This window comes from Tasmannia lanceolata, unplaced genomic scaffold (assembly GCF_043159265.1).
Source record: "Tasmannia lanceolata isolate RefF3 unplaced genomic scaffold, GAP_Taslan_0.1 ptg000008l, whole genome shotgun sequence".
NCBI lineage: Eukaryota > Viridiplantae > Streptophyta > Magnoliopsida > Canellales > Winteraceae > Tasmannia > Tasmannia lanceolata.
Window position 1 is genome coordinate 33639236 of NW_027518685.1, and position 8565 is coordinate 33647800.

The following is an 8565-nucleotide window of genomic DNA, read 5'->3' on the forward strand; positions in this document are numbered from 1 at the left end:
GCTGTAGCTGTGCATGCGGATGTTACTGCTTTCCTAGATGTGATGAGTTAGGACTAGATGCGATGAGTTAGAATTTCGATGTTTATCTTCTTTTGCCCATCCCCGGGTCATGCATGCTTAGATAGACATTTTCTCGGGGATACTCGTTCCCATTTCACATGATTTTAGCCCAAAACTCTTCAAAATTAATTAAAAATGGCATAAGAGACCAGGTGCTTGCACTTGGGCGAATTGGGGGCGCTTAATACCTTCCCCATTCGTCATCAGGCACGGACTTTTGTATCTTTGGTTATCCGTTGCAGCAGAGCATTTCATGGGATCCAGGGCCTACTTCCCTGGATGGCGACTCTTCTTTGTTATAGGTACATCTGGGTTCCGGGCCGGTCCCGGAATCGAGAGGTATCTCACTTATATCGCCACCCATGCTGTGAGTGACACCATTTCGAGAGTTCCTTGGCAGAGCTCTCTTTCACATTGTGGAGATCTTAGAGGATCGACGGGGGACCTCGTGTCCCTCGCCACCTTCGTCCTCGGGATCGGGGTCCACAGCTGGTGAGGAACAAAATCTCTTCATTCTTTGCTTTCTCAAATGATATGGTTGTGACTTCTACAGAGAACCCGGTCAGACTAACATCACCTTTCTTTTCTGAGGCACCCTCTTGCGAAATCTGGCCTACTTCTAAATCAGGATCACCCTTGACTGTTATCACCCTGATTTTTCTGATGAACTTCAGCTTCTGGTGCAGTGAAGAGGGGATAACTCCAACCTTATGGAGCCAAGGTCGGCCAAGCAAGAGAAGGAAAGAAGCTTTGATATCGAGCACTTGGAACTCTACTTCAAAGATTTCTCCTCCTATCAGAATTTCGGTTGCTACTGTTCCAATAACATCACGTCTCGTACCGTCATACGCCAAAATTCCTTGCTCTTAAAGGATAAAGTCATTCGGCCCAAATCCCAGGACAGTAGCAGTGGCTAACGGACATACGTTCAGTGCGGACCCGTTGTCAACTAATACATTTGGGACCTTCTTACCGTTACAGATAACAGTGATTTTCAGTGGACGTGTATGATTGCAACCCTCAGATGTCAGATCTTCATCAGTGAAAGAAAGAGTCAAATGCTAAGACAATCGGTGAATCGGAAGCGATAGCACAAATCAAGGAGGTAGGGTCAAGAATAGGATCTTCAGTAAAGACCGCCCCAACTGTTGGTGGGGGGGGGCGTGCAGTATGGGCTGGTAATGGATTCCGGGTAGTATTTGGCATAAATACAGCAATTTTTTTCGCTTCTATCATATCCTGAATTTTATGCCTCAAGGCCATGCAGTTATCTGTTAGGTGCCCTGTTCCTTGATGATATGCACAATACTGATCTTCACGCCAATATCTAGGGAGAATAGGTGGTGGAAGTCTCGGTTCTAAGAGAGTGATCTTTTTGTCTCTTAGTAACTTCTTGAGAGCGACAGATAAAGGGCACCTCGCTGGCTGCTCCGTTTCTGCTACAACTCTTCTCATAGGGCGTGCAGCAACCACATTGTTAACTTCAGGCTTTGAAACTACCATTGGCTTCTTTCCATTCCGCGGATCAAAAGATGACTTCGCTAGAGAACCCTTCAGCAACGCATCTTCAGTTATGGTTCCTATCCTGATAAAGTGATTGAAATCAGAATAATACTGCGTCGCCATGAAGTGGTAATATTGCGGAGACAAATTCTTGACCACAATTTTGATCTGATCTTCTTCAGAAGGGCGGTTAGTCATCTAGGCCGCTTTTCTCCTCCATCTTCTTACAAAAGATGTAAATGTTTCCTGAGGTCCTTGCTTGATCGCTTTCAGATCCCTCTTCGTAACTTCTATCCCTTCTTCCATCGAAAATTGCTCAACAAACTTATTGGCAATTTCGTCTAAAGTTCCGAATTCTTCGGGTTTCAGATGAAGGAACCACTTCTTAGCTACTCCTGTCAGAGACATCGGAAATACTTTAGCGATCTGCTCTGGAGACAGCCCATACCCTTCTAGATTTGAAATGAACGACCTCAGATGGCTCCATGGGCACCCCGTCCCATCATATTTATCAAAATCTGGCATTCTGAATTTTGGAGGAAGGGTGACACCAGGGAAAAGGGAAAAGTCAGACATATTGATCTTCTTTGGGCCCTTAACTTGCATGCTTTCAACTTGTTGGGTCAATTTTTCAACTTTGTCCACCAACTCCTTCTCCTTGCCTGGCTTGACTGATTGCGGGAGACAGTTCTCCTCTACATACTGCTGGTCATAGAAATCATCTTCGGGGGAGATGGCAGACCGAACAAAGCCTGGAATCACATTGGGAGGATTTTGGATGACAGGTGCCTTCGAGGTAGCGGCTTTCTCGCTCTTCAACTGAGTAACCTCTTCCTTTAGGGAAGATACCTCTCTTGTAAGGTTCATCATCATGTCCCTCATTTCAGCTAACATCTCATTTGACTCGGCCATTGGGTTAAGACGAGGGGAGACAAGTGGAAATACAGCTGGTGAGATAGGTGAAGAAGATCTACGACTTAGTCTCGACGTAGAAGATTGTCGGGACCAAGTAGGCTGCGAAATGGTAACCTTTTTCGGAGCAATGGCTTTTGCTTAACTCAGACTCCTGAAATGGAAGTAAGAACACTAATTTAAATTAAGATAATCAGAAAGAATGTTATGCACAAATTGAAACAAGATATAGTACAAACACATCTCTCCTCCGGGTAAGAACCAACAGTATAACAATTGTAAGAAGGGTCATGACGGCCCATCAAACCTAAACGGATAACCATCACACTGAGAGTATTTTAGATAAAAATCTGACAGCATAACGGCCTTACAAAAGGATCATGGCATCGTAAACTCATGGTTCATCAATAACCCTAAAGAATAGCGGTCACACTCAATATATTTTGGGTAAAATCCGACAGCATGACGACTGTACAAAGAGATGTGGTAAGCTGAGCACATGGTTTATCAATAACCCTAAAGGATAATGGTTGCGCTTAAGGTTTTTGGAGAAAATCCGGCAGCATAACGACTGTACAAGGAGATGTGGTAAGTGAGCACATGGTTTATCAATAACCCTAAAGGATAATGGTTGCGCTTAAGGTTTTTGGAGAAAATCCGGCAGCATAACTACTGTACAAGGAGATGTGGTAAGGTGAGCACATGGTTTATCAATAACCCTAAAGGATAATGGTTGCGCTTAAGGTTTTTGGAGAAAATCCGGCAGCATAACGACTGTACAAGGAGGGTTTCGGCAACCAAGCATAAAGAATACGCCGACAAGGTCAAGATGAAACGGGGCTCTCAGCAAGAACACACCCTTTGGTAGTGATAATGGCAAAGTAGACTCATAATTGACATGCGGAGCGATCTGATCAAGATCGATAAAAGGATCGAGCTCAGGGAAGATAGATCATGGCTATAAAGATAATGATGTGAAACCAATGATCTGATCATAATCCAAAAGACGGATGGATGGGAAAAATGGATTAGATTAGGAAAAAAAACATAACTATGAAGCAAGCCATAATCTAGTAATAAATATATATACATATATATACATCCTAACCAGGGGCACCAACCCTAGTCTAATCTAGAGGAGTCAAGGAAGTCTTGACTCAAGATAGACATGTGAGTGTACTAGGACTGCGTCTGTAGCCACATAAAGCGAGCTACCCTAGTCTAAAATATAGGATAAGGTCTCTAACTCTAGGCTCCACATGTGTAAGCAACACATATGTTCGTCCATAAATGCAAACAAAAGGACCATGCAATATATAGAGAGAGTAATGTCGCGACGTCCACCTGGCCGGGTGCATAGTTACTTGTATGCTGTGACTATCGCCCAGCATACGAACTATGTCCGTTTTACACACAAGGTGTCCAGGTGTTGAGATACTAATGGTACGGTGGCACTAGAAGGCGGGTATAGCCCTCACGGCTCCTACTTATAGTATCTCTCTTAGAGTAACCTGATAGCACATCCACAGCAGAAAGGTAACCACAAAACAGATAATATATGCAAGGGATGAAAGTGAGTGTGTGAGCCCTTGTTTTATTTTGTATCTATTCGGTGCCCCTGGCATTCTAACGGAAAATGTTCCCATTTAAAATGATTTTAGTCCAAATTTCTTCAAAATTAGTAAAAATTGCATTTTTACAGAGTTAGGCAGTGTTTCGAGAAATCCCCAGCAGAGTCGCCAGCCTGTGGACCCCGATTCCGAGGACGGTTGAGCGAGGGACACGAGATCCCACGTCTGTCCTCTAAGATCTCCACAATGTGAAGGAGAGCTCTACCAAGGAACTCTCGCAATGATGCCACTCACAGCATGGGTGGCGATATAAATGAGATACCTCTCAATTCAAGGACCAGCCCGGAACCAAGATGTACCTATAACAAAGAAGAGTCGCCATCCAAGGAAGTAGGCCCTAGATCCCATGAAATACTCTGCTGCAACGGATAACCAGCGATACAAAAGTCCGTGCCTGATGATGAATGGGGAAGGTATTAAGCGCCCCCAATTCGCCCAAGTGCAAGCACCTGGTCTCTTATGCCATTTTTAATTAATTTTGAAGAGTTTTGGGCTAAAATCATGTGAAATGGGAACGAGCACCCCCGAATAAACGTCTATCTAAGCATGCATGACTCGGGGATGGGCAAAAAAAAATAAACATCCAAATCCTAACTCACCGCATCTACTCCTAACCCATCACATCTAGGAAAGCAATAACATCTGCATGCACAGCTACAGCTAAGCAAGTAATAGCAGAAAAGCAGTAAATATCTACAGCTAAGCATGTGAAACTAAACACACAAGGAATAAGCAAGCTGAAAGTAAACACACAAGGAACCAAAGACGAACACACGATAAACTAAAAGATGTGAGGGAAGAAAGGAATTAGAAAATAGACGGTATGCGCAAACCCAAAATGCCAGGGAAAAGAAAATGGGACATACGATAGACTCAGGGAGCGATTCTAAGGGAATCGAGCTCAGTGATCCTGATCTGCTAAAGATCGGACAAGTCTCGCGATCGTCATAGCCTATCGTTGGGCTCAGCGAGGACAATCCCTATAAAGGGGCCACGCTACGTCGTTGCCATCCCAAAACCCGATAAAACATCGGAAAACCGATAAAACCGGCAAACCACGATCAAAATCGAAAATGAAATGAAAAGAAGGCTCCGAGTGACCTGGCAATCACCATCCTTGCCCATTTTGATTTTTCTCTTGCGGCTGCCCTCTCTAGAGAGGAAGAAAACCCAAAATGATGAAGCCCTCTCCTCGATGCCCTAGTTCCGTGGGATATAGGGAAATGATATATTCATGCCCCCATTCATTCCTTGGACAGCCACCTCTAGCATATTACGACAACCTTTTTTTTTAACTCTTGGGGTGGCCTGGGTAGAAAATGGGGGGGGAGTTAACATTTACCTCTTATTTGTTCACTGCCCATGGGGTTGGGCTATTAACTTAGGATCATGTTGGGTTCGGATATTTTGGGAAACTTTAAATTTGGTTCCGGACCTTAGGTTTCGGGAACTTGAGGCTTGATTCGGGAAGACAGTGAACTCGGTTTCGGGACCCGGATTTCGGGATTTATTCAATTTTTTTTTTAATTGGGGCTAGGTCAAAATACGGTGTCTACAGCACCATATAAAATTACACTGTGTAGACACCCCATTTTGACCGTGCCCTAAACCTTCTGTGTTTGTGAAAAAAACCTATCAAATCAATGAGGTAGGACCTCAAATTGCACCTTAAGCTAGGTTAGGGTCTCAGCTAGGTCCCTGTAAAATTTCGTCGAAATCGGAGCACGTTTGCCTAGCGAACGAGCCGAGAGAGGACCATAGTGTAAACCAGAGAGGGGGGTGAGTTTATCCTGAGAGGGGGCGAATTTATCCTGGAACGGTGCGATCCAAATCCGAATAGGATACGATTGTGTTGTGCGCCTATCAAAATTTGCGTAACCGCACGCCCAATCCACTTGGAGTGCCTTTATCAACATTCTGCTTTATCTATAAATACTGAGTTAAACTTCATTTTAAAAAAATCTAGTTTTCTTTCCTAATTTTTGGAGAGAGAGAGAGAGAGAGACAGAGAGAGAGAGAGTGGGAAAACAAGAGAGAGAGAGAGTGGATCTCAAACCAAAACCCTTTTCTCCGATTTTCTTTGGCCAAAACTCCAGCAATATTTTCGGCCGGCCATTTTTTTTCTCTTTTCCTCTTCATTTCTACCTTATTACTTCATCAGATCTTCACCTCTACTCTTTTTCCCTATCATCGTGTGATTATCTTCTCATAAGTTTTTCTCAAAAGTCAGAGAGAAAGATATCAGATCTGAAAGAGAAATCTCAGATCTAAGAGATGAAGACCAAAAGAGCTAAAAATTGAGAGAACCAGAGAGATTTTCTATTTCCTAACCCTAACTCTATTGTGTTCTGATCAAAAGCCATTTTTCCGGTCATCTTCTCCGATAGTTCAATCGGAGCTCCGGTCGAACCTTTTTCTTTGCCTAATCACCTCATTTTCTGTGATAATTTCCATTTTACATTTCATCAAAGCCTCTTCTTACAATCCGATACCTTAATTCTAGCTTTCTCTGTCTTCTTCTCCGATCACGTCTTATATTTTCCGCTGGTGATCGATTCTGTTAGAGATTCAATCAACTTTGAGGTAAACTTTGGTAGAATTTCAAGGTTCTAAAAGAAGAAAAGGGAACTTAATTCAAAGAGAGGAGTTAAAGCAAAGAGCTAGGTCGAGAAAGAAAGAAGCTTTTCAGCATCAAACTCTGCTATTTTCTTTGCTATTAAGCAAAGGTGAATCTGTCATTTTTTGTTACAAATCACAGCAACACAGATAAAAGGTATTTTCCTATAGCTCTGTTATTTCGTTTGCTTTAACTCTTGTTTAATTTCTGAGATGTAGATCATTATGTTGTTCATCTTGTTGAATCATATGAATTTTTACTTGCCATGGTTTAATTTTCTCTAGTTTATTGTTGTTTTGTATGTTTATAAAATAAATGACGTGAGGATTTGTATAACTGTTTTTGCTATAATTTTTGTTATAATCTAAAGTTTCTGTTGTGAGAGTGCTTAATCTGATTGATTCTAGGAAGGCTTATGCAATTCATCTTTTTGTCATTTTGGAAATACACTAATCAGTTATACAATGTATTGAGAACTGTTATCCTTGCTTAAAGTGAATATTCTTCATATGACCTTGTTATTAGTTGCTAAATTGTTTCAGAAAAATTTTCTTTTGAAGTTTTTTTAGTCTGTTGATGTTCATATTTGTGTCTGCTGGTGTGATTTTTAGTACAAAACTTGATTCAAATTCCTATTGTCTATAACAATTTCTGAGCAGAAATTCATTCTAAAGTGGTCTTTCCCCTGTGTTACTGTCATTGAATAATTCAATAGAAACAGGGTAAATTGATATAATAGAGAGAATAAGATGCTAGCAAGGTCATTTCTTTACAAATTTATAAGTTTATCTCATCATGTGTTAGTCATTGTACGGCTATTATTTATCCTTTTCTCAAAATTCCCACTGCTTACTTATATATAATAAGAGGATGGAAGTATGTTTCTTTTTCAAAACTAATTTGCCTAATTCTTTTGAGATCAATAAAAACCCTTTTGACAGGTCTTTACTCTTATGTCTAGATGTACATGGGTGTAATTTCATTTTTTTATAACTTCATTATAGATGATTCCTGAATAGTGACAACAAGAATAATTCACGACCAAGTTTTCGAGTTATGTATGTTTTATTTGCAATCATATGGGCATTGATTTTCATAAAAGAGAGAAAGAAGTACTGGTTCTTTTAATTTTTTCTTGAGACGGCTGGTAATGAATTCCATTCCTTATTTGTTGTTCTACTTGGAATCCCCCTTCTGAATTTTGGTGTGTATGACCTGATGACATGAGTATGCTATCATTTCTTGAATGGGGTCTTGTTGGGAAAAGTGATACTTGGAACTTATCAAAATGGAGAAGTAGACAGGTTAAATATGAGTGGAGCCTAGTAGTAGAATTGTCATGTCTTGTTAGACCTTTACATTAGTTTACTTCTTGAGCACCTTGGAGGGAAATTCTTATAAGCTTATTTGAGTTGAAGGGGCCAAGCTGAGGGTTAGAAATAATTGTATACCCTTGCAGTGTTGAAAAATTGATGATATGAGTTGAAATGGTTATTATTTCTCTTTTAATGGCATATTCTTGTGCATAAAAACTCAGAATGTTACCTCACCAGTTTATTAGGTTTCAGTTCTTATAATTGTTTTGTCCGGCATTAGTTCATGCTCTTATAGTGCTATCTCTTGTGTAAGTTTTATGCATGTTCTATTTTAATTTTGTATGCAAATACTATAATAGTTTAGGTGTATGTACTCAACTTGTTAGATTTTCATGTCATATTCCTTGTTCCTTATTCTTTCTCTTTGAAGTTCAGTTTAGTAGAAGAAGACATTAGGGATCAATACAAGCTTCCAGATTTCCCTAATAGATATAATAATGCCTTGTCTTATGTAATAAAGTCATAT